General features: G+C 35.3%; 1 protein-coding gene across 12 annotated transcripts in view; it reads left to right on the top strand.

Moving 5' to 3' along the window:
• ZBTB20 (zinc finger and BTB domain containing 20) overlaps window positions 1-27,698 on the top strand; it is an 895,053-nt gene that overhangs the window by 404,060 nt on the left and 463,295 nt on the right. Inside the window, exon 1 of one of the 12 annotated variants that reach the window (XM_066347059.1) lies at window positions 10,064-10,178. The exons of the other annotated variants lie outside the window; for them this stretch is intronic. The gene's annotated coding sequence lies outside the window, so the exon portion shown is untranslated. Of the gene's footprint in view, window positions 1-10,063; window positions 10,179-27,698 lie in introns of those variants that run through there. 12 annotated transcript variants of the gene reach the window in all.

Raw genomic sequence — 27,698 nt, 5'->3', positions numbered from 1 at the left:
ATGATTTCATAATTGTATACTTTGTTAGGCTTAAGCCTTTGGACTTTTTATGTACAGTCAGTCTAAAGACTGAACACACAGCTTTTAACATAGCTAGAGTTGAATTTCAGAATTTAACGACGTTAGAATAATGATCTGGTGCTGAAAATACACACACCCACACACTTTTTGTTTTCTTTTAGTTTCTTCATTTATTTCAGCCACCTTGTTCCAAAAAGGTAATTAAAATTGCTGAAAAGGAAAAAAGAAACAGATAATAGAGTAAAATACATGAGTTAGAAGTCGATAAGCAAGATAAACAAAGTAAAACAATAAACAAGGCGAAGGATATAAAAATAGTCAGGACTTAAGTCAGAACACAAACTACATTCAGTAAAGTGCTATACATTTGCATTTAAACTTTCTTGCAGCCAAGTCAAAAAGAAGACTATGACAATTTATGCAATTTATAGCACTCATAAGAATAATAAAATAATTTCCATCATTCATTAAACTGGAGCTCTTGAAAAATGAGACTGAATTTAGAGGACTCAGTACTGAGACAACTTCCCCTGAAAACAATTATAGGCTGCAGAGACCTAAAGGTCAGGCAGAACAGAAGCAATACCTTCCCTGGGACATGTGTGGTGGAGTAAACTTGCATTCCCAGGGGATTAGTTTCGGGGTGAGAGGGGAAACAATGATGTTGACAAGGGCAAGCTCTTACGGAAAACAGGGAGTTAAAGAGGACTTTTAAAAATTATTTTATGTAAATATTACGTACATATTTTATAGTACATCACAGATTTAGAAGGCATCCACTTTTATAATAGTCACTAAAATACATTTTATCAAATAAACCTGTTGAATCAACTTTGCTTCCCTAACTTGTTCATGAAACATTGCTTCACAGCTGCCATTCTTCTCCCACTTTTACTTTGAACACGTGACCAGTCTTTGTGAAGTTTTTAAAAAGGAGGTCTTTCTGGCTGGAAATGTATTGTTTCTTGCCCCTGAATCTTCTCTTGGTTCATTTTCAAAAGTCTTAGCAAACTACACATTTTTTTCACAGGTAATGTTGAAAGTTAAGTCAGATTTAGTAAACTAGGCTTTTCTCCATATTAAAAAGGGGAAGCATAAAGATTTATTTTCATATTGCCTTTATAGCCCAATGTATAGTAAATAGTCCAAGGACCACCTGTATCAGAATTAGCAGGGTATTTGTCAAAGGGATGATTACTGGACCTCATTACAGAATTTCTAAATTAGAAGTTCTAAGAATAGAGCCTGGAGATCTGTAGTTTAGGAAAGTACTCAGGTTAGTTATGCACACTCAAGTCTGAAAACTACTATTTCAAGATTGTGACTTTAAAATGGGAGAATTTCCATACCACATTTGATGAGGATTTATTATACTAATACTGATCGAAACACTAATGCATGCTTAATAACAAGTGACGATTGCCTGCTAATAAAATTGGAAAAATCAAGCTTAGGAAAATATTTTGAATTTGTTTGAACATTTTAAGCCATATATCACCATTTTAGAAAACATTCTTTAATTTTTTTAGCTGTCATTTATGAGTATCTATGGATGATACGCTAAGTCACATGTTGGGGCTGGGTGTGGAGAGCCACAGATGAAAAGAAACAAGACAGTCTGTTTTCTGAGAAACACTCACACTCTAAGATGATTTATTATTACTAGGATATTATCTTCTCCATACTAGGATCTATTTCCAGAGTAAAACTCAAGATTTCCAGTATATTTTATCAGTATAAGTATGCTTTATTGATAGCTTCATATGGTAGGGGCCTGCTACAATTTGAAAGCCGAAACACATAAGGAATCCTCCTTTTTTCCCTCATTGTGGGCAGTATCTGCCAAGACTGGGATGGGAGGTATCATATTTCTCCCATCATAAATCAGTGATTTGTTACCAGGATACTTCTTGAGAAAAGGAGAGAAATCTATGAGTGAGTACACCTGACATGATGAAGACTTGAATGTTTCTTTCTGCTGCCTCTCCGGGGCCTCAGCTAACCTGTAGGAAATGCTGGAGCTAATGTGGCAGCAGCCTTCCCAGTGAGCATGTGGGGCAAAATATGGAGGAGCTCACACTGCTTCTGCTAGGACTCTGCTCTCCAGTCTCAGCAGTGCAAGAAATTGGGAATGGCCAGGCTAGAGGGGCCATATTGTGCACGAAGGAATTTGGTTGCTGGTCTAAGGAATAGGATAAGAACTTGAAATTTCATTGGTGATTCATGTTTTCCTGGGGAAATACTAGAGACACCCACTTCCTCTATTATTTCCAGAACAATATGATAAATATTTTAAAATCTTCTATAATTTTTTCCTTACCATCCTTTTTTTTCCCAACGCATATTTGTTGAGTATTTAGTGCCATGCTCTGGTGAATAAAATACAGTTTTTACTTTCATGATATATATTAGGTATAAAATATATTAGGGCATATAATGTATTAGGGATGGAGAGGGAATAAAATTACTAAATATAAAATGTAAAATGATATAAATATAAATATAATAAGCTTTATTTTGGAGACATTGCCTATTGCTTTCTCCCTTCTCATCTGTTCATGTTATTGTATTATATATATGTATAAGTATATATATTCCTTGATACATTAATAAACTTCTCTGGGGAACATACCAGTCAATTCAGAAGAGCCCTTGCTGTAGAAAACTCTTTTTCAGGAGGACCTGTACATAATGTAAGGGGATAAACAAGCCACCTGCAAGGACCAAAAAGTGTGCCCAGTCAACCACAAGGTCATTCTTACTCTTCTTTTTTTGTTTTAGTGTGTGGTGGTGTTTGTTGGGTGGTGATTTTTTTAAACTGAATTTTAGCATTCAGGATTTCAGGCGGTCTAAGAGGTAGTTAAATTATGGCATCAGTCTTTAAGAAACTAAAGATAAAGTAGAGAAAACAATTGACAGTAGTATGTGGCATTGATAAAGTTCCGTGGAGGAGAATAAGGTGGCATACTCTACTGTCCTAGAACAGATCAGAGAGTAAAGTAACAGGAAAAGTTTCTCAGAGGGAGTTATGTTTTAACTGAGACGAACAACCTAATAGCAAAACAAAACAAGAAGAATTTTTTAAAGTTCTAATTTTTTAACTAATTGCCTAAGTAATGTGTGCCCTTAGTGAAAATATGTTAGGCAATAAGATAACATTTTTTTTAAAGTGAGTGAAGGAGGTGGACAGACTCCTGCACGCACCCTGACTGGGATCCACCTGGCAACCCTCGTCTGAGGCTGATGCTCAATGCTCGAATCAGTTGAGCTATCATCGGCACCTGAGACTGATCTGGAACCAATCAAGCCACTGGCTGTGAGAGGGTAAGAGAGAGAGAAAGGGGAGAAGGAGGGGAAGAGAAGCAGATGGTCTCTTCTCATGTGTGCCGTGACCTGGGATTGAACCTGGAACATGTGCACACTGAGCCAACACTATCCACTGAGACAGTTAGCCAGGGCCAATTTTTTTTTAAAGGCTGGTAGATGACCTGACCAGGTGGTGGCACAGTGGATAGAGCATCGACCTGAGACGTTGAGGACCTAGGTTCAAAACCCAGAGGTCACCCCGTGAAGTCGCCAACTTGAGCACAGGCTCACCAGCTTGAGTGGGGGATCTCTGGCTTGAGCTTGGGATCATAGACATGACCCCATGGTTGCTGGTTTGACCCAAAGGTCACTGGCGTGAAGCCCAAGATTGCTGGCTTGAGCTCAAGGTGACTGGCTTGAGCAAGGGGTCACTAGCTTGACTGAAACTTCCCAGTCAAGGCACATATGAGAAAGCAATCAATGAAAAACTAAAGTGCCACAGCTATGAGTTGATGCTTCTCATCTCTCTCCCTTCCTGTCTGTTTTTGTCCTTTGCTCTCTTTCACTCGCTAAGAAAAAAGAGGGGTATGTTGGAAAATGGAACTCACCTGTTAGCTCAGCACTTATAGAAACCACATTTTCTTTTTTTGAGCATATATTATGTTCTAGTATTATCTGGCCACATTGTCTTCTCAGAAGGGAGCATTTTAATCAGCAGGCAGTATGAATAGCAGCAACTCAAACTTTTATTAGCTGTCTTCAGATTTGGACTTACAAACCAGCATGGTCCCAAATCAGTTAACATAGATAGAAAATCACAAAGGTAGTATTTTTGTGAACAAACATCATAGAGCTTGCTATAACCCCCACCTAGTACAGTTATTTGTGTGAGCCTGGACAAATTTTCTGACTTCTGTGTATCTCAGTATCCTTCTCTGTTAAATTGGTTTATTAACAGTACATACCTCATGAGATAGTGAGAAATGAGTAAGATAACGCATATGAAGCGCTAATCATGGTATTGGGCACATAGTAAAATAATAAATAAATACTCTCATTATTATGATGTTAATTATTATTATTATTATTATTACTATTACAGTTATTTTCATTACCAAGGAAATGTGCCAAAAATATATTTTGTCCTGTACCATCCCATTATCACTACTGACAAAATAACAAATTTCCTACTGAGAGTGGGTCAGAGATATATATCATCTTTGTGGCACACATTAAGAATCTGGGTTTATAGATGAAAATTACAATATATAATTTAGCTCACTACATAAATGACATGCAGACTAATTTTTTGTTTCTAGGTTGAGATGATATACAAATCTTCCTTAAATGCCCTTCATGCTACAGATTTTATTTCAACAATTTGTGACTAACTAGGTTTGTTTTATTAAAAGAAAATTTCAAATCCAAATCCCTAATGCTTTTTAGATAGTGCCACATTTCTTTATACCATCAATGACTGAAAAGGATTAGAAGTATAATTTTACCTAAGGAGACATCTTCAAAAGGAGAAGATCTATATTGCCAAGTTCTGTATTTTAGCATGTTAGTGAACAAAGACATCTAGCCTAACAGGTGCCACATAGTAGATGCTTAAATAATTTTTTTCATTGTAAATTATATTTTATAAGAAAATATGTGTGAAAAATTGTGTATATATTTTGTAGAAATATAAATGATTTGAAGAGAATGTTGACTCAATGGAATAACGTTTTAAACAAAAAGCAATTGTGTGGAGCTTGACAACACGTTACGTTAACTTTTAAAACTGTAGGCTTGCTTCAGTATGAAAGGCAGGACTACATAGTGAAAATAATGGTTGTTGCCTTGTATTTACAAATTCCTATATGATTATGGACATGCTATATCTAGTTTCTAATTCTGCAATGAAAAATGGAGCAATAATGACTGCATGAATGGTATGTGTACATAGTGCATAGAAGAGTACTTGAAACACAGTAGGTACTCAATAAGTGATACTCAGTAACAACAGCAGTAACAACAATAATATATAAAAAGGCTTGTGTACAAAGAACATAAGCTCGTTACATAAAATATATATAATACATGACTCATATATATTATTATATAAATACTAAGACTTAAAATTGCCTTGCTTAATGTTTGACACAATAGAAACTCTAAATTCTTCCCACCAAGGAAATGTCTTCATGAAAAGATTTGCTTTATGAAAAGATTTGCTTTAGTTGTTATTTATTTGTTAACTAGCTAACTTGAAATAGAATTCAAAAATCTAAAACTAACATTATCTTTTAAAAAAATGACAATAAAAGCAAGCACCACCAAAGAACTTGTTATTAAAATAGTCACATAATTTAGAGAGAGCAGGGGTAACTCCACTTCAAATGGTAGGAAAAGTGATTTAACTTGAGGAATGCTTAAGTGACCCCAAATTTGAATAGTATTAATTGGAAGTTTTTTAAAGATCAAAAAGGCTATTATTTCTAGTTGCATTGGTAGCAACATATGGAAAATGGCTGCAGAAATTCACAATACAAAAATAGTTCGTTGCTAAATTTGAAATTCTGTTAATGTCACAAACAGTGGGATGTGAAACAAATGAATTGTGATGACAGTTGAGTCCCAAGCTGCCTGTTTTCTCCCCTCAAAGCTGCCCATATTTGGCTTTATATTTTCCTCAGTCCTGATTTAACCCATCAATATTTGTATTCTCTGAAGCTAGCCCCACCTTGGATGATACCACTTAAGGATTTTATTCCTAACTACTCTTAAGGTCCTAGGAATTTTGCTGTCATTGCTTTTCTTTCCACAGATATGTATTCTTGAATCTTTCTTTACCCCTTTCTTTACCTCACCTTAGAGTGGTTTTGACTACTTTTAATCATCAGTATTTTAGGGTCCAGAATTGTTCTTTACTCCTCCATTTCTCTCTAGTGTTTAGTCATTTCATTCTTCTTCATCTGGAGGTTGTTCCTACAGGAGTCATTTCTTTTCCATATTGCTTTGAGTAGAGGCACTTTCTGTCATTCTTATAACCTCTATGCATTTCCTACTTTTAAAAATATGGTTTTTTAAATATCACTCTTATCCTTTATGGTGGGAGGTCTTTATAATCCTGGATTTGGGGAACAAGACTAGGTACAATATTTTATGAACTGACTAAAGCTCCCTTTTAAATAAAGGAATTCTATATTAACCATTTGGAAATGTCAAAAAAAAATCTCTACAGAGTATTATTAAAATGACCAAATTATTTTAACTTGATGGATTTTGTAGCATGAATAACAGACCTACCTCATAGAACAACTGTCCTGGCTAAATGTGTTTTATCTGGATTTTACTACAGGCAGTGATTTGGCTTCCATTTATCCAGTGACCTCTCTGCACCAACCATTTTACATTTAATTTTTAAAACAATCCTTTGAGATAGGTACCAATAGCATCTTCACAATACATGAGAATGCTTTGACCTAGAGAGGTTAAATGACTTGTTAAGGGTTGGAAAGAGGCTACCAATATAAGATTCTGAGACTGAAACTCATCCTTTCTTCATGACCACATACTTGTGCTTGGCTATTGACTTACATTATCTATAGTAGGAAAGTTTGTAGTACAGTTTAATTGGAGGCATACCTGATTTTATCAAAACTAACAAAGTGGTAAGATTTTACTGTGTTATTTTTATAGAAATATGGCCAAGGCTATGGCTTCATTAGATCTCCAGAAGGATGAAACACATGAGGATGGCCAACTTTCTTTACTGTTCCCTTTGGTATCAAGAAACAGGTTATTACTAGTTTAGAATAAACTGAATCTTAAAATGCGTGATTCATAGAGCAAGATTTCTGACTTCCCATCAAAGCCTACTGGGACTTGTCCTAGTATTTTTCTCCAAAATTAAAATTTGCTGTATTTTTTAGCAAATATATTCTAGAGACTTTTTCCTCACCAAATTTCTGAATACTAGTATTAGTGGTAGTATTTAGTACTTTTATAAAGTAAACACAATATATTTTTCATTCATCCATTATTCATCTTTATGTATTTCTCATGAGGCACTGATAACACTTTCATTTTATATGGCACATTAAGGTTTATAGTTTGAAAATTACATACCAAAAACAGTTTCCTTTTTCTTCAGCTCACCAAACGTATAGATATCTAATTTAGCCACAATTTTCACATACAGTAAAGCAATGGTAGGAATAACCTTCAGATCAAAGATCTTTATTTTCTAGAGTAGTACTCAGGCCTGGTTTTGCATTTTGCTCTTGTGCAGTCGGACCTTTGAATTTTCCAGTTTGCAGTCCAAGCCCCAAAAGCTCGCTTTGAGCAAGGATTTGGGGGTTAGTGTGGATTGGCGTTATCACTTTGCCATAACCACTTAAATTGATTCAGAACTTCTAATAGGGGTCGGGAACCCTTTTGGCTGAGAAAGCCATGAACGCCACATATTTTAAAATGTAATTCTCTGAGAGCCATACAACGACCTGTGTATATTACGCATTATCCAATAATAATTTGGTGTTGTCACGGAGGACAGCTGTGATTGGCTCCAGCCACACACAACCATGAACATGAGCAGTAGGAAATGAATGGATTGTAATACATGAGAATGCTATATATTTTTAACATTATTTTTCTATTAAAGATTTGTCCGCGAGCCAGATGTAGCGATCAAAAGAGCACATCTGGCTCGCGAGCCATAGGTTCCTGAACCCTGTTCTAAGAAGAGCTCCTGAAATTTTCCTAGAATTTACAGTGAGATTTTAGCTTATAAAATAGAAAGAAAGAAAAAAAACTACAACAAAAATCCCTGGAACCATATTTCTTCAAATATTCTCCTGAAAAGAAATTATAAAAACCTTACTGTATGATGTGTTTTAGACTACACGTGATGAGTGCTTTTCCTGGGCCACAACCCTCATGCTCACCCTTCCTCTGGTCACAAAGAAGGTTCAATTTCTTTTTCTCAAAGTCTGGCCATTGCCAATTTTGATATGTATCTTCACTACAATTTATAACTCTTAATTTAAAATGGGGTAGATATTTCACTCTTTTACTCTTTGAAGATTCAGAAGGTTTTATTGTGTACTTATCAAAAATTACTGTGGAACTTACCCCAAATCCTGTTTTTTAAACAAATATTGCCACTTTCTAAAAATCTGAATATGAATAGCTATTTTCACCCTTTCTTTTAATCTCAAATTTCTTCAGCTTTTAATTCTCTCTAAATTATTGAGCCCTGGAAGAAGAAGTGAAAAATAAGAGTTCTAGAAAATTATTATAGAAACGTTTGCTATTCTCAGTTGTATTTAAAATGGACTTTCTGTCATGCTGTTTGTAACCTATAGTGTATCATTTCCACAAATGTAAATTGTGTAGATATTAAGGCATATGGACAAATGCTCATTAGCAAAAATATAAAGGAGAATCCCACATGTAAATACTACACAGTCCTCCTGCACTATGGATCATGGACATAAGAAAATATCTCTCCACCTGACCAGGCAGTGGCACAGTGGATAGAGCATCGCACTGGGATGTGGAGGACCCAAGTTTGAAACCCTGAGGTCACCAGCTTGAGCACAGGCTCTCTGGTTTGAGCAAAGAGTCACTTTGTCTCTGCTGTAGCCCTCTAGTCAAGGCATATATGAGGATGCAATCAGTGAACAACTAAGGTGCCGCAACAAAGAATCGATCCTTCTTATCTCTCTCTCTTCCTGTCTGTCCTCATCTGTCCCTCTCTCTCTGTCTCTCGCTATCTCTTTCACAAAAAAAAAAAAAAAAATCTCTCCAACAGTGGGATATCATACTGTGCTTGGTGAATTTTAACATTTTCATTCCTTGGTGTTCATGTTTATGAAGCATTGAAGACTTATGACTTCTTTTTCCTTTTAGCTGCACAGGGTTCAATCTAATAAATTTTGAATACAGATTCAATATAGTTATAATCCTAATCTGCCACATTTAAAAGCAATGTTCTAGACTGCGTTTCTCTGCCAGCATGATTCCACAACGAAAACAAAGCCAACCCTCACAAAACCCTCGGTCCTTAAAATGGAGAGTAAAATGGGGCTTGCAAGAACTGCCTTGAAAATGTTTTGAACAATGACTAACAACCAATTTTTTAAACACTTGTAGCCATTTCATGCTGAAAAATGAACAGTACACAGGAAAAACCAGTAAAAAGAAAAAGTCTATCAGAGAGGAAACCTTAAAATACCTTTAAGACCAATTTCCTCTCTATGCATCTATTATTGCATTCCGCCAAAAGTTGTTGAAAAAAAATTAGCTAACTTCTACTAGAACAGAGTGTCCAGACAAGCAAGTCTGTAAATAATTAAAAGAATAAACTAGAGTAGAAGAAGAGAATTGAGGGATAGGGGGAGGAGATTAAGCACTTACAATGTTGAGTGTACCAAAACCAGAAAACCCAGGGAGAGAAAGAACCTGTTCTTCAAAAGAAGATATTTTCCATCCTTCACCAGTAACACAGAATCGATAGTCTGATAATAGAAACCCTCTGGGTAAGGTTAGTGGGAAGAACACCATCTTCACAAAGGCTCTGCTAGGTTTTCAGTTGCCCAGGGCAATCTGATCAGTATGTCCTTGTTTCTAGAATTGAGTAAACCAAATCAGGATGAACAACATATGGTTTAATAGTTAACTTTAGAACAAGGGACACGGAGATGCTTTTATGCCACGATCCCAGCATTCATTCCAATCTCATTGCTAAAGTCTGTTCTGAGAGCATTTACAGCTTTCCAGAGAGTCTGACTTCGGCTGAATCCTGAAGATAGAAATATAGCCTTAGTGACCTCTTTGTCCTGGACTCTCCCTTAATACAGGTGAATCTTTCTGATAAACCATGCTCTAGAATCCAAAGAATTGGCATTAATATAGTTATTGCTAATATTGTTATTGCTACTCTCTTATGTTGGTAAATACCTCTCCATTTTTCTATTCTAGAAATAAGTGAAAGTTTTGTGAATATGCAGAGTTGTTTTCTTGGAGTTTCTCTGAGAAAGTTTGTGTCTTCTCCCAAGTTGTAAATCTGAAATGTTCTGAAATAAAGCTTTATGTTAAAGTCTAATCCTGCTTTTTAATGAGCATGGATAGAAAAGATTCTAAAAACAATCTTTTATTCTGCAAAGGGACAGGGCAAAGGAAGGCAGAGAATTTTGTCTGATTCACTCTTCACTGCTCAGTATTGTTTGGAAAGTGGTATTTTTTTATTTAGGTCTTTGCTTTCTTAGAATCCTAATCAGACTCTTCCCTTATGACTAAGAGAATCTTCCCAACTCGTAGCATCTTCTCCATCTCTTCAAAGTAGAGTAACCATGGAAATAGTATACTTGATGAATGGGCATTAGAATATGAACAGTACTGAGAGAAAGAAAATACGAAAATTGAAGGCAAATTCATGATAAGCACTGAGGTCCTGGAACTGTTGGAAGAATCAAGCCTGGAACTGTGATTAGTGTTGTAACTAAAGTAAACAGCAACAGAAACAACAAACAAAAAATCATACTTTTCACTCCCCTCTCCCCAATTTCATTTAAAAACAACCATCACTATAAAAATAGTCCAGTAAAGAAAAAAAATGTATCTGTCCGTGTTTTGGATGTATGACCATGTATCTTCACTGTAGTTCCTCTGCCACACATTAACAGTTGTTCCTGATGTTTCTCAAAGATCACCTTTGTATGTGTCTCCTTATCCTTTCTAATAGTGTTAATATTTTCTCTTCCTCATTCTCTCCTGTTGTTTGACCTCTTTTTTTTCATATGTACAAAAAGGTGTTTTTTTTCCCTAGCCTCTTTGCATACATTCTCCATTTTACTAGGACAAATGGTGCCTTTTAAAGTGATAAAATAGCTAGAACAGATTTTGAATAATATTTTACCAGTATTATTGAAAAATTAGCAACTGTATATTCTACATACACACACAGTAGCTGCATAAAATGAAAATTCTATTCATGTCTGATCTCTTCTGCATTTACATAGTGACTATTGCAGTAGCATCTAGGCACTTTATGTTATTTCCTCTTATTATTATTTACCACCTGATCATTCCAAAGTGCTTTTTACAATCAGAGAATTTCATTAACAACCCATTCCCTTGTTCTTTGTTTTCTTCATCCTTGCATATAAAAGTATCAAGCATCTTAGCAGCTACATCAGATAAATTACAGTAAAAAGATCGAGTGCTGCTGACAGGAGGGTGGGGAAAAATCCCAAAGCGCCTTCTAAAATCCAGTTTATATTTATAATATTCAGATAATAATAGTACAGAAGTATATCTATTAGAGATATATTAGAGTGAAAGCACAGTGTATCTACACACTTATTCATCATGGTTTCCACCATTGCAATAATCAGAACTGTGAGGTGAGATGGGGAGTAGTCTGTACTTCCTATATAGAGAGGTCTGGGCAATTGTGCTTATTCACTGTAGAAAGCTTGTAATTTCTTATTCCTTCTTGAGCTGCCATTAGCCCAGAATTATACAAGTCAATTTGTTTTATAATCCAAAAAGTTACTGTTAAAATTTTTAAGCTAAGAACATGGAGACATTTATAAAAAGGTTCATTATGATTATAGAAGAAAGTACGTGGTTGGTAACTTAACAGTTTGCTTGAATTAAAATCAAGTTCACTCTGGGGTTTCCTTCTCAGCTTTACTCCTTGCATTCTCTTTGACTCCAAGCTAATTGCATAACCTCCAGTTGACTTGTGCGTAGTCTACACATTCAAAGTAAAATTCAGAAATGAGGTTATTAATCTAACTAATGTAGGCTAAAACATTATTTCTCTAAATACTTTCATGAGAGAATTTTCGACTTTGACTTAGTAATAAACACTAACAACTTTATGCACAAGCTCCTTTTATCCTTAGACAACACCACTAATGAAGTGGATGCATCAGAATCACCTGCAGATGATCAGAGTCACTTGGTGGGCTTGTTACAAAAGAGATTGTAAGGCCCCACCCCAGAGTTTCTGATTCTCATTCTAGGGTAGGGACTGATAATTTGCATTTCTAACAAGTTCCTAGGTAATACTGGTGGGTAGGACACTTTTAAAGTCACTGCACTAAGAGAGATGTGCTTACATACAGAAAGGAAACTGGGCCGAGAGTGGCCTCAGTCATGGCAGCAAGGTGGCCGAGTGCAGACGAAAACCTAGGGCTTCTAAAGTGGAATCTTAATGTCTTTCTACTCCTACCCATGTCTTTTTTTTCCTTCTACTTCTTTTATGATCTGAATGACTTTCAGTTGCCTTGAAACCCTGAGTAAAACAGAATAGCATTGTAAAGGAGTGGTAATTGGCTCTTTTCCCTTTGGATCTAGTAGCTACTCTTACTGGATTTGTGAAAAAAAGAGGAGCAAAGCATTCCAAATTTTAATGATTAACTTTGGTAGGAAGGGTTTTTAAGGCAGCCTTTACTTCCCTGTTGGGAATAAGAGTAATAAATTTGAGTCTTCTTTGTGTTCATTCATCATAGCCTATAGATAGGTATGAACAAGTTCTCTTTGGTGGACTTATGACCTATTCTTCTGTGACAGTGCTTTGTAAAAATTTCCACATGTATATACTTGTACAGATACTCATGATGAACAAACATGGCAAGGAGTACATGGTGGGACAGCAAAAAAGCTGCTGTAAAAAGACTGAAGACACTTGGTTTCTAGTGCTAGTTTACCCTACCATGGGTGAGCTGACTTTCATTGGAAGCAGACAGCCATATGCCAGTCCAGGCTGTGTGTTACAGTCGCCCAGGAGAGCTTTGAAACAAACACCCACCTGTGGGCCCTATGCATAAGAAATTCTGATTAGTTGTTCTAGGGGTACGTACTGAGTATCAGTGGTTTTTAAAAGTTTCCCGGGTGATTCTAATGTACAATCTGAGTTAACTATTGGCATATTGAGTAAGAGCCTGGATTTTGAAATCAGACATATCTGAGTTCATATCTCGGCTCTTCCATTTAACTTTGCACCTTGAATAAGTTATTTAATCTCTCCCATTTTATTTTTTTCATTTGTAAAATACAATAACACTTGCCATGTAGGGTATTTGTGAGGATTAAATGAGATGATATATTTTAATTTTTAACATCGTTCCTGACTTGTAGGTAGTATAGATCTACTACGTATTTGCTGTTGTTGTAATGCACATTTGGTTTTCTTATTAGTAAAATGAGCGGGACACTTTTTTTATGAGATGGAGGACAAATACCTTAGGATTCTTTATAGATCCTTGTCTGTTACCTTATTCACAGTATCCTGCTAATTCCATTTTGCCCTTTCACTTCCTAAATATACATATTTTGTTAGGTGCAGTTTTTGACAGCCTCAACATTTATTACTATATTTTACCAATTTTTATTACTACTCTGTCCTCCTCCTTCCCATTAAGATTGAGTTTGAAAAAGAGAACCAATCCTCTGAAATTCCCATGTGGAATAATGGAAGTATGATGTATGGTTGACATATAAGCTTAAGAAATAGATGGCAAAGCTTTGTAAACATCTATAAAAATTAACATGATTTCTCAGTTGATTGCTGTTTTTCTGTTATTATCCATTCTAAGAGTTCAGCCATTGGTGACTTTCATCACAGAAAAGGAAGGGTGATGGTGTCCACACCCCACTTCATGAAGATTATTGCAGTTTTAATTCCCTTCCTTTTTCCTGATTTCCCTCTGTGAGTCTTAAAGAAGCCTTAGCACATAGAGGAGTAGTAAGGATTTCTCAGTCATGATTCTCTAAGCCTATTTGCCTATATTTACGAGGTGATACTTTTTATCATTTTATATCACCAATTTAAAAAATTAGATCCTTTTGAAAAACCGCATCTCATATCTCCCTTAAAGTATACAGATTATGTTTTTGGATGGAAAGAGAGGAATTATTTGACTGTCCAATAAAAGTACAGATGGTTCCATTTTCCTTGACTCATCTTACAGCACACATTAGTCAGGTCACATGCCTCTTTGGGGATTTTTGTAGCACTAGGTCACTTGCTGAGCTTTGGGGCACATAAAAGACTATTTGCCTGGCTTTTAAGTTTGTGGATCTTACACTGTGCCTGGCATGGAGATAGGAAGGACTTTTTTTTCCATTAAGCTTTTTCACTGTGTTTTGAAAGGAAAAGTTGAAACAGAGTCCCTACTGAGATTTTTAACATGTTCCATGGTGGTAACCATAGGAAATAGGGAAGCAGAAAATTTTTGGACAGAAGGAAGCCAAGGAGTCCATCTCAGCTTGTCCACACCTCTCAGATACCAGTTGGATTCCACACTATTATTTTTATCTAGGTGTATATCTAATGCTTTGTGTTTCTACCTCTTGCCTTCTGGTAGAAGAGAAACATTGCTACTGATCATCATCATGAAAAAGATCGCTCTTTAAGCCATTCTCAGTTCCCTCTTCTGGAAAACTCAGTGGAAATATTCATTCAGATGTTAATAAAGCTAAATCATGGAAATTTGTATTTGGAAAAATTCATGTTGATGTTTAAAGAGATTCTCAAAGGGTGTTATGATAAAGCCTATGTAAACTCCAGTTATGGAGAAAAGTACTTGTTTCACACAAAGATATATAGACACAATGATGACATTTTTCTTCACTAAATTCTGAGTGGTTAAATTCACACAGGTGAGTGCACAAACACAGACATACACACACACACTCATCCTCTACCTACTTTCCCCTTCCTTAACCCACCCCTTCTCTAACACGGAAGATCGAAAATGCTAAGTCAACTCTCATTTCGGAAAGATTCTGTCATGTCAAGTAAAAACGCATAACAAACAGATCTATTGGAATTCTTCCCTTAGCACTTAATTATGAACATTTTGGTGTATGCTTGGTGTATGTGTTGTGTGTCCATGTTCTTTCTACCTGCAGGGGACATTTTTCAAATAATCTCATACACTAGAGCTCTATTGAAAAATCACCAGTTTGTTAACATTATACCTATGCTAATAGTTTCTATTTTCTTTTATTACATGGCAGTTATTATGAATGAGATCCTTGATACCATTTTCATTGTTACAGACGAATAATGAAATAGAGCTAATGAAGTACTAGTAGTCATGGTGATTAGTTGTTTTTTGATACACATTCAGTGTGGCAGCATTTAGATTTTCTTTCTTATATTCACACAAGCACCAAACCTTAAAATGAATTTTGAAAATTCAGAATGATAAATCTTTTAACATCTAGCTATCACCAGGTCAGAAAGAGTACCTCACAAAACTGATAGTATAACATTGTTATTGCCATTTTAAACTGGACCACACCAGATTGAGTAAGCCTATATTAACACAATAAAAGCAGGTTTTCTAGTTCATTTTTGAAATGAACAAACACCATGTATAAATATTATATATGAAGTAACTCAGAGATACAGACCCTATAACTTGAGCATATTCCATAAAGACGGGGAAGGTTTGCTCAAGGAGCAGACTGAAAGCCAGGGTGGTATAATGTCAGAATGCCTGTACTCTAGTTCAGACTTCTGCCATTTAATGAGTTAACTGTAGTTTCAGGATTTACCTTTCATGTGCATGCATCAGTTCCACATCTGGCCCAATGTTAACCTAAAACCTCCTACATTTTAATAATCTTCAAAATAATCGAGGTCTTAAAATTATTTTGAAGTGGTTAATATTATACGTTAAGTATAGCCAGTCAGATATCGACTTTATGAGAATTTGGACCAAATTGTTGAGAAAAGTTTCCTTGTTCCAAATGTTGGAAACTAATATTTAATGATGTCAAAGCCTCAAAGATTTGCATAGCTGAGAATAAATATAGAGAAGAGAGGAGGCCGGCTACAGAGGGCAGTGACAGTGGACTATGGTTTTTAAATTAAAAGGCAAAATGAGAGACGCTGGAATCTTTGAAGAAGCATATAACTTAATCAAATGTTAAGTCTCATGAATTCTCTACTGTTTGAAACAAAGGATCAGTTGAAAGAGTTTATCTGACAATAGGAAGCTATTATGAGATACAGGGAATTTTCCCTAAAACTATCCTGAAACTTAGTTGTATCTCACTGGCTGACTTAAAATGCAAATTCTAGTCATATCCCTCAGATTCCGATTGCATGGTAGGTTTTGGGTGAGTCTATGATTTTTCATTCTAACCAAATTTTCTGGTTATTTGGTTGCTGATGTTTTTGAGAAATACACTTTGAATTTTTTTTGTCATACTCATTCAATGTTCTAGCCTTCAGATTATGTGGTTTCTGGTTATAGAAAACAATGAAGTGGTTATTTAATCCTCGGCAAAGCCCCACAGACAGAATTTTTTATTTGTTTTAATAGAAATTAAATATCTGAAATTTTCTCTATTTGTTCCTACTAAATTTGCATGTTTTAGCATTTAGGAAAGATACAAATAGATCTATTTGGTCAGAATTTTAACTTAATTGGCACTATAGAATCTTATCAGTTTAGGGAGTCTTTTACACATTTTGGTATTTTTTGTCCTCTTTTTATGCATATGCCCAGCTGTCTTCACAATACTAAAATGAATTTTAAAAACATAAATGAGCAGTTCCATTTAATATATTTATTACATGTTGCTATGTGATCTAACCTCTCTGAAATCTTTGAGTCCATAAGGGTATGCAAGAAATATCCCCATTACTAAGAAAATTTTGTCACATGAAAGAAAAATCCATCTTATTCCATGTATTCAATTCCCTTGTCATTTTACATTATAAATAAATAACAAACCAATTTGGCACATGCCCACTGATTAAAAATAAAAGTTGTCAGAGTGAGAGGAGAGAGACAAAAATATGAATTATTAATTATAATATTGAGCAGCACAGAAAACCCTAACATGAAATAATATTACTTTAAAAATATTTTATCAAAATAAAAATGGAACAGTGATATAGTCTTTATCATAAAATTTGCATTGTTGTCATTTAACCAAGAAATAAACTTGCCATATCTAGTGTATATATATTAAATTTAATGAAAATATATTTTAACCATGGCAAAATAGTTATTTATAGAGTAGTAACATAAAAGAAAAGCTCATTTTAAAGTGAAACATTAAATTATCATATTGACCTGGTGGCTCTGTTCACTCATAACATATTTTCACATGCTATTATTTTCCAAATGTGCCCTACTAGGAGAAAAAAGAACACTTCACTAGAAGAAAGAGTGATGGTGTTCTTTTTAGATCATTTTAGAAGTTAACATAGTTTATGCTGAAATGGGAATGCCTTTTTTTTGTTTGTTTTAGTTAATGGAGATTTCCAATAAATATATATTGAATATGGATTTATAACTAAATACAGGTTTTCAACAAAGTGATTTCTTCTCAAGAAGGGAAGATACCTAGGCTTTAATGGAAGTAATTCCAACTACAGCATGTCTTCCTACATCAGAATTACACAGTATTTGTTATAGACTGGAGCATTCTTTTCTAGGCAGGCTATCTATTTGTTTTAAGTAATTTAAAGGTTTTGTTTCTGATGAAGTCTCATTTATTTCATGAAAGGTCTTAACATTTTATTTGGAAAGAAAGGCAATTCTGAAAAAATTTCCCACATTTAGAGTGATCTCATAGGAGTTACTCACATAAATTCTGAGAAAAGTCTTTCACTTGCTACAGTATTTCCATGAATAGCACGATTGGTTTTATTTAGTAGTATTTTTATGTTAACACTATAGAAAGCTTCCTTGACTTGTGTGAAGTTTGCTTATTTCATTTCAGTTGGTTTTGTTCGTTCTATCTTGATAGTTTATTCTCTCAGGCGTGATGTTATATTGCTATCTTAATTTCCTGGACAGTATCCTTGTTTTTAGTTTTTAACTGAATTTAATGCTCATGGAAGTTGAGAAGGAGGTTCATATCTGGGCACAGGGCGAAAAGTCACACATTTGCTTGTACTTTGCTGTAAACCAACTATTTGTTTTTTGTTGCCTACATGAAATATTTTTCAAGCTACCAAATCCTTAGAAATCTATTTAAGAAAAACTTTTGTGTCATAGGGTACCATGTCTCAATATCTGCCAATATGTTTTATAATGTTAATTTATCATTTTTCAATGAATTTCTAACTTTGGCTCTTAAAAATATATCATCCTTATTGCTATAGCCATCATCACCAAACATTTCTAAGCATCCCCTATATATTTGTATACATGTATATTGTCTCTCAATGTAGGTTATGCAGGAAAAAAATCAAATACAGTACCATGAAAATTGCTATACTGCCTTACTATTCGTTCTCTTCCTACAAGTAGTTCCTGTTTGCTAATAGAGTATCAGTCCTTTTGGTGGTACTGCCCCGTCCAAATATTCATCCATAGGTGAGTTTCCTGGCTCCTCTAGTCTTCAGAGGCTGGTTTCCTTGTAAATCATATAAATTTCATGGTCTTCCATTTTTGTTCTTCTGTTTCTTTGGAGTTCACAGATTCCCACAATGGAGAGCCATTTCACAGCTGCTATCATCATCTTTTCTCCCTGGTGTGATTTATACAGGGGTAGGCAAAAGTAGGTTTACACTTGTTCATCTGAAAAATAATACAATATTTAGTAAATAATAATACAGAAATAAACCATTTCACTTACTCACAACTGTAAATCTACTTTGCCCCACCCTGTATTTAATAACATCCCTTTTTACCTAATTTTGATAACCATTTGTCTCAATAAATTGCTTATATTTAGTTCTTCCTTAAGTTTTACTTTCTAAACCATTGAGTAGGAACAAGTAAATAACACAGGCAGTGACCAAAAAAAAAAAAAAGCATGTACTGAACTACCAGAGAGGAGTGCAGCAACCCTATCTGACAACTGTGGTAGAGGTGAGGAGATATCAGCCGGAGAACATTTTAGAAACAAAAATAAATAGAAACGGAACATTGTTTCAGAAGGGAAGAACTTATAATCAATAAATTATGAGTAAAACCTAGCCATAGAAAAAATAACTAGAAGAAAAGAACTGGCTTTTAGATGTTTAGCAATTTTAATAATTATAGTTAATAATATTTATTGAGAGCTTTTTATGTGCTAGGCAACATGCTAAGCAACTTTTATTATTATTATTATCTTTTTTTTTTTTTTTTTTTTACACAGATACAGAGAGACAGAGAGAGGGATAGATAGGGACAGACAGACAGGATCAGAGAGAGATGAGAAGCATCAATCATCAGTTTTTTTGTTGTGGCACTTCAGTTGCTCATTGATTGCTTTCTCATATGTGCCTTGACCACGAGTCTACAGCAGACCTAGTAACCCCTTGCTGGTGAGCATTAGCTCAAACCAGATGAGCCCACACTCAAGCTGGCGACCTCGGGGTCTTGAACCTGGGTCCTCTGCATCCCAGTCTGACGCTCTATCCTCTGTGCCAGCGCCTGGTCAGGCTATTTATTATTTTATTGTTTCATTTTTTTACTACAAATCTATGAGGCTAGATATTCTTTTTATTTCCTTCATTTTACAGAAGTGAAAACTGAGGCTTTGACTCTTGAAGTAATTTGCCCAAGGTCATATAGCAAGGATCTGAAGTCAGAAAAGAAACTCAGGAGTACTCTTAATCTTTACACTGTGGTACCTTCCGTGTGACAGCTTTTAAAAACAAATATATGCATAATTCTGGCTTGCATACTCTATATAAAGGCCATGAAAGACCTCAAGTCAATTTATATATCTAGTTCAGTGTCTTAAAGTTCAAAACCTTTCCTTGGTAGAGCAGAGTTTAGGATTTGGAAAATGGATCTTTCTTCAGGTTTGCTAGTTTCATTCTCTATAGCGGTAAAAAGTCATTTTTGCCTCAGTCTGTCCTTAACTATAGATAATGGCTGATTAACTCTAGGACATAATCTTTTGGAGATTTTTAATATAATATATTTTGAGTAAATGTAAAATAAATGAATAAGTGTCCATGTATTACATACTTAATATAAGCAGTGCTTCTTAGATCATCATTTCCATTGACTTATTTCTTGGTTATTATTGGTTAAATCTTAAACTAATATATTAAATTCTGATAATCTAGCATTCTAAAAATATCTGATAAATTTCGTGTACTGAATAAATTTAAGACAAGGTGACCTTTTTTGATGTGTCATGATAAATAATCTATTCCTTAGTGTAAAAATATCATCTTTATAAGCTTGAAGGAATAGGAGCCAGCATATAAAATCCAGGTGGGGCCTTGTATATCTGATACATGCAGTGGCTTGAACCAGCCACTCATTAAATTCAGAAACTGAGCATCCTGGAACCAGAACATGAGACTCAAACTGCCTTGCGTTGGAGGGTTTATACAAATTATTTGATTCAGAAATTGTGCATTTTTTTTCTTCTTTTCCAAGTGAGAGAAGGGGAAATAGAGAGACAGACTCCTACATGCACCCTGACTAGCATCCACCCAACAACCCCTGTCTGGGTCCAGTGCTCTGCTCATCTGAGGCCATACTCACAAACAAGCTATTTTTAGCACCTGAGGCAGAGACTCCATGGAGTCATTCTCAGTGCCCAGGGCCCAGTGTGCTCAGACCAAGTGAGCCATGGCTGCAGGAGAGGAAGAAAGAGAGATAGAGAGAAGGGTAAAGGGGTGGAGAAGTAGATGGTCACTTCTCCTGTGTGCCCTGACTGGGAATTGAACCCAGGACATCCACATGCAGGGCTAATGCTCTACCACTGAGTGAACTAGGCAGAGATTGTTCTTATTTTTTTTTAACTACAGAACTCTCTTTCTAAAATAAATCTTTTTGGGGCCTTTACACATAAAATAATGAGTAATATTTTATTAACATGAACTTATTTTATAACTTCCAACTTATTTTATATTAATAAGAATGTAATGGCAAATATACAAAGAAATGGAACTCAGGATTGAATGATTATATTGGCTTAAACATTCAGTGTATTTATATATAAGGAATTGAGTACTATATGGTGTCAAGAAAATCATGAGACATAGGTAGGAAGTTACATATCATAGCAGTGTTTTGATGTTTGTTTTTCAAACAGTTTGCCTTTCAATCTCTGGGCCTTAATTTGAGGCTTGCATGAAAACTAGTTAACCCTATTATACATATTTAATTTTTAACAATATATTGATCTCTAATGTGTTTTAAAATTTAATGTAATATATGTAAATTTTGTATGTCATTCTTACCACAATTATAAATAGATACAAACATATAATTATTTTTCCTTTCTAAATGAGAGGAGGGGTGATAGAGAAATAGATTCCCACATGCACCCTGACCGGGATCCACCTGGCCACCCATGTCTGGGGCCCATGCTCTGCCCATCTGAGGACATGGTTGCAACCGAATTATTTTTAGCAACTGAGGTGGAGGCCATGGAGCCTTCCTCAGTGCCCGGGGCCAAATCGCTCCAATCAAGCCATGGTTGCAGGAGCAGGAGAGAAAGCGCGATAGAAGTGAGAAAGGGAAGGGTGGAGAAGCAGATGATTACCTTTCCTGTGTGCCCTGACCGGGAATTGAACATAGGAAATCCACATGCAAGACCAACACTCTATCACTAAGTCAATTGGCTAGGGACACAGATACATATTTTTTTTTTGAAATTTACATTTTAATTAATTATTTAGTTGTTCAGTTGTTTCTTTGCAATCATCTCTTTGTAAGCTTAGGGACCCTGAAGCATAGTTTGAAATCCACTAATTTGGTTCAAATTTATTATTTGGTTCAAATAAGGAGGTAACCTTATTTTCTCTCTCTGCTTCTCTATTATTTAAGGAAAATTCTACCCTTTGGGGATGCTTTAGCTTGTGGATTTTGGCATGCAATAGTTATCCCTTATCCATGGTTTCTCTTTCTGGAGTTTCAAGTTATCCATGGTCAACTGCTATCAGAAAATATTCAATGGAAAAATTCCAGAAATAAACGAGTCATACATTTTAAATTGTACACCATTCTGTATAGCATGATGGAATCTCTCATCAACCCTCTCTGTCTCGTTTGAATGTAAACCATCCCTTTGTACAGCATCTCTGGGCTGTATATGTTCTCTATCTCTTAATCACTTTGCCATCTTGGTGTCACAGTGCTTGTGTTCCAGTAAGCTTGTATTTGAGTATTTTACTTACTAATAGTCCCCCAAGGGCAAGAGTAGTGATGCTGGCAATTCAGAAAAATCAAAGAGAAGCTGTAAAGTGCTTCAAGTGAAAAGGAATGTATGCATAGGTTAAAACATAGTACATTTATGAAGGTTTCAGTACTATCTTTGGTTTCAAGCATCCATTGGGCATCTTGGAACATAGTTACTGCAGATAAGTGGGAACTATTGTATTTGAATTATTTCTTCAACTAGAGGTTAAACTCCTGAAGGGAAAGAATCTTATTTATTTATTTTGCTTTGTTTGCTCCACAAGCCTATATTACACATTGTACACAGACATAAAGTTTGTCCAGATTTATTTGCCATTTGTGTTCACTAGAAACTTCGGAAGAGGAACCAGCCTCATCCTCCTCTTATCTCTTACTATATATTTCTGCTTCTGTTTCTGCATGATGCTGTTCATGGCAAAAGCAGTCCAGTGAATTTCCTGGGCTTCAAGTTTTCAAAGTTCTCAAGATGGGGCTACGAATTAATAAATTATAGCATTCAGAGGGTAGAATATTGAAAGAATAAGATTAATAGAGTAGTAGTACGTGGTTAAGGGCATAACTTCTGATGAACTAGAGCAAAGAGAAGGAGGAAGAGAGGACAAAGAGGTAGAGAAGAAGTGAAAAGGGATAGGTAAACGCTAGTGTAGACGGAAAAAGAACTCTACATGGTAGAAGCAAGCTAGTTCTGGTACCACTAATGCTTTCTGTAGAAAGCTTTGTAGTGTACCAAAGAGTGATCAAAAATCAGAATTGACTATTTAGGCCAAATAATGAGAAAAGAAAATTCAAGTCCACAGATAAAATGTGGTATCAACTGTGATACCAACCAAATGACATCAGAGCAGAACTGGGAACTGGAAAGACTTCTGTAGAATCCAGAATACTCTGTCGCTCTCCAGCCTATCATCAGTTTGTGGTTATCCAAGTAGGCTTAGGCGTTAGGGAGCTACCTATTTTGAAATTCAAGCCATATTGAGAGTATTACTTGATGAGCCAGTGAGGATATAAAAGCAAATATAGTATGCTGTGAATCCACAGAACCCAAACTAATTCTGTTTTTTATAAATAGGTAACATGTCCTACTAATTTATTTGAATAAATGTTTTCTATAATATATGTATTTATATAAAACAAATGCCTTGTGTGTGTTAGAAAATATTGCTTTTACCTCCTATTCTGTGTCTGTTGGAACATTTAGGTATGATTTGTTTGTTACTTTTATCAGTTGATCTTGCCCTCCCCGTATGTTCATGTATGGCTGGCCTAGTTTCCCACATTCAGTATGTGATCTCTAGCCCTTCTTAAATATTAATTAGTATAATTGAATTCCCTCCAGTATTTCTAACCTCAGGCACCTGAATTTCAGTGTTTTTATTATAACTGATTTGTTCATTTAAAGTCCAGCCTGCCTCTCCATCTCCCATCCCCCAAAAAACTTTTCTTGATTAGGTAGGGGTTGGGGTACATGTCTGCCACAGAGAAAGTCTTCATGGGAAAATAAAAGCATTATATATTACAGCCTTTCTCAGTTAAAGACTGAAAAATGCAAAAGTGTCTTGACTCTTTGGCAAAGGAAACCATCCAGAGTAAATAGATAAAGGATGTAGCCCTGTCCAGATGCACAGATAGAAGTGAAAACCATGGGCAGAGATGAAATCAAAGCCCTACCTAATTCATAGCCCATTCTGTACTGCCAGCACAGTCAGGGATCCAAGGACAACACCTTGTATAAGTTCTCTCTAGTCTTCCAGTTTTCAGATCTATCTCTGATCAGCATACCATCTCTGGATACAGTCCAGAATTACACATGAGTGACTTTCTTTCTTGGAAGGATCAAGGAAAAGGAAAAGGAGATGAGTGAGGAGACAGGGTTAGAGAACCATAGGCTAGTAAGAAGACCTGTCAATGAGATCATCAATTACTGCCATTCATATCTGAGGTAAAGATAAAAAAATGTTAGACAACTAGAGAGGTGAAATGTTCTAATTTTCAGAAAATTTTAAGAGATTGTTTGTAAGGACAGATTGTTGTCAGTCCTGAATTAGAGCCTAGAATGTATTATTATAATAATAAAGCATAAAACAATGGTTTATAACCCCCTGAAACAAGTGGTGCTTGCTAGAAACCAGGATGGCTTTATGAAAGCATATGTGCGATATATGATCTATCTCACCTGGGTTGAATACACAGATAGATTAGTAATTAATCTATGTACAGATAGATTAGTAACTGGTTGAATGGCCACACTATTAAGTGCAAACAAATGGCACAGTGTCAGAGTAGAAGGGATTCCTATGGCCTATTGTAAGAATATCCTAAGACTTATCTTGGCCTCCATTTTTTTTTCAATGTCTTCGATGAAAGCATGCTCATCAGAGTTGTGTGTAACATGAATCCAAATCCACAGAAAAGTTGTTGAGTGAGGTAATCAAGTTCCAAAGATGTCTTGAAAGACTAAATGATGAGCTACGTCTAACCAGATGAAATTTCTAAAATGGATAAATACAGGACGTTGTCTATATATTTTTTAAAAGACTATTCGTGAATGACATAGGGGAGATATGGCTTAAGAAATCAGTACAAGAAATCTAAACAAATCGGAACGTTTACAGGGGTCTGTGACTAGGATGTTAGGGAAATGAATCATGTGATATGAGGACTGGTTAAGGGAACTGGGATTGTTTGGAAATTCATGAAGAAGGAATATAACTGTGTTCAAGTATATTAAGAACTGTCACATAGAAGATAAATTATAAATTATGTTGTTTTCTGTGACTCTAACAATTAGAACACAAGCCAGTGATGGAACATACAAGAATAAAATATTCAGGTCAATATAAAAACTAAATTTTTAACATCCTATGTGCTCAAAGGTGGAAAATAAAAGGAAAAAAGTATTAGTTTGGAGGAAAGTTAAAAGTTTGGTTATGCCACTTTTGATTTCGTGTCTTTTGGGACATATCTCAAATCTTCCATAATCTGTTCCTGTACCTGTAAAGTAGAGAGCCAATTTATACATTGCATGTTCTTGTGATAACTCTCGCACCTGTAATACTTTTCTGGGACTGACATAATAAAATATTGCAGAGTAGGAGGCTTAAAGTAAATTTATTCCTCAGTTTTAGAGGCTGGAAGTCCAGGATCAATGTAATAGCAGGGCTGGCTTCTAATGAGGCCTCTCCTTGGCTTTCAGATAACCCTCTCAAAGTGTCTTCTCCCGTGGCCTTTACATTGTGTGTGCTTATTCTTGATGTTTCTTCCTTTTTTCGTAAGGACACGAGTCTTTTTGGCTTAGAGCACAACCCTTGTGACCTTATTTAACGTTAACTACCTATTTAAAATCCCTATCAACAAAGATTGTCACATTGGGGTTGTGTGGGGCAGGCAAAGTAGTCCCTAATAGAAACAAATATTAATTCCTTAAGTCCAAGGGTTTAAGTATGGACAACCACATTACAGAGATGTTTTATAAGGTGTTCAAGTTTTAGAAGATTGTAATATAAAACTTGAATGAACTCTACTAACATTCTTTATAACATTCTGTCATAAAAAATAAAATCCCCAGTATAGCTTCAACTCTGAAATTCTACAATTTTCTGAAAATTCTCAGTAGCAAATTGTTGTTCAGCACATATGACAGCCTTCTTTCAATAAATGTTTCATTTAATATTTAAAAATTTAATTTTACAAATACATACTAGACCTTCCTTAACCTCTGCAACCTAAATTCCCAAGATTTCTTAAGTTGAAACCTGTGTCTCTTTTGTGGAAGACATTGCTTTGCCAAACTTCTAAATGCTGAGTCAGAAGTTGTGCATAAATGTAAGTGGAGAGGAAATATAACTATCGTAAAACAGAAAATAAAACAGACAAGTTGTACAAGTAAATGCATGTAAAAATAAATTACATATCAATTATACAAATGAATGTATGAAAAAGGTAAAAGTAACAAGATGTATGGTAATTTGGTCAAAAGTTTGAATCTATAGCTTTGAGATTTTTGAGTTCAGCCAGTGAATAATTTATTTTGTTCGTACAACCTTTGTTACTATACTTCATTTTAATATGCATATGTATTGGCCACTGATTTAGTAACTAGTAGTTTAAAGTTGAGCCCATGCCAGAATATAGCCTCTGAGGGTTGGTTAGTCCTTTGGTTTGTCTTTCTTATAATGAGTATTTTGGTGGAAGTGGCCTGCATTGTTTCCTATGGGTAGTAAAGTGACTTTTAAAAGTTATTATTCTCGGCCATTAAAATAATACTGCTCTGCTTTTTCTCCTGATAAACTGAGTAACATTATAAAGATTCATATCTTCTCAAAGAGTGTGTATCTTTCTTTTTCAAGCTAACTACAAACAAACAAAAACTCTGAATGCTAATAGTGGTTATAGCACTTGGCAAGTGAACATGCCACCTCTTGACAGGTCCAGTTGCCTGGACATGTACAGCTGAGAATCAAAGTTATGGTTCAGTGGAAAGAGTGTGGCATCTTATGCTGGAGTATTTCTTTCAGGTCCTAGCTCTGCCATTTGTGACTTTGGTGAGGTATCAGATTCTCTAAGTCTATTTCACATTATGTAAAACTGTATTTGGACTTCTTTTCAGGTCTGCACAGAGTTTGACCCAATGTAGATATTTAGTAATGATTAAGTTACTTTCTTCTTCTCTGATCCTTAATTCTCTCAGTTTCTGTAGGGTATAATATTAATACTTTCCCTACTTGCCTACCCCATAGGATTGTTGAGACTATCAAATAATATGATGTTTGTAAAAGTGCTTTTATAAACTGTAAAACACCACTATACAAATGGTATTTCTTTCTTCTTATGAGTCGATGGGGATGCTTAACTAGAAATGGAATTGGGACCAGCCAGGAATTAATGTTGATACTGTTTCCTAAGAGACATTAGAGGCCTCATGTTGCTGTCTATTTAAATTGCCTGAACTGATCTCTAAAATGAAGGTCCTTAACAACAGGTATTAAAGTTTATTGTCTATTTTTCTGTGGTATTTTCCAGGGAGCATAGAAAGGATTTTTTTCTTTCCTCTCCCCCCATCCCGCCCCATATTACTGGAGGCGGGGGACTGCTGTCTGTTCAAAATCCAGAGACAAATTCTTATTCTTTATAACTATGGGGATCTAAGCCCACGGTGCTTAGTATCATTATTTCTGTTGTTGTTGTGCTAATTGTTGCTGTTATTATTAATTATGCTTTGTAATTATATATTTTAAGGAAAGA

The sequence above is a fragment of the Saccopteryx leptura genome, chromosome 8 (assembly GCF_036850995.1).
Source record: "Saccopteryx leptura isolate mSacLep1 chromosome 8, mSacLep1_pri_phased_curated, whole genome shotgun sequence".
Classification (NCBI taxonomy): domain Eukaryota; kingdom Metazoa; phylum Chordata; class Mammalia; order Chiroptera; family Emballonuridae; genus Saccopteryx; species Saccopteryx leptura.
Note: the sequence above shows the minus strand (reverse complement) of the source record. Positions and strands in the feature narration are given on the sequence as shown.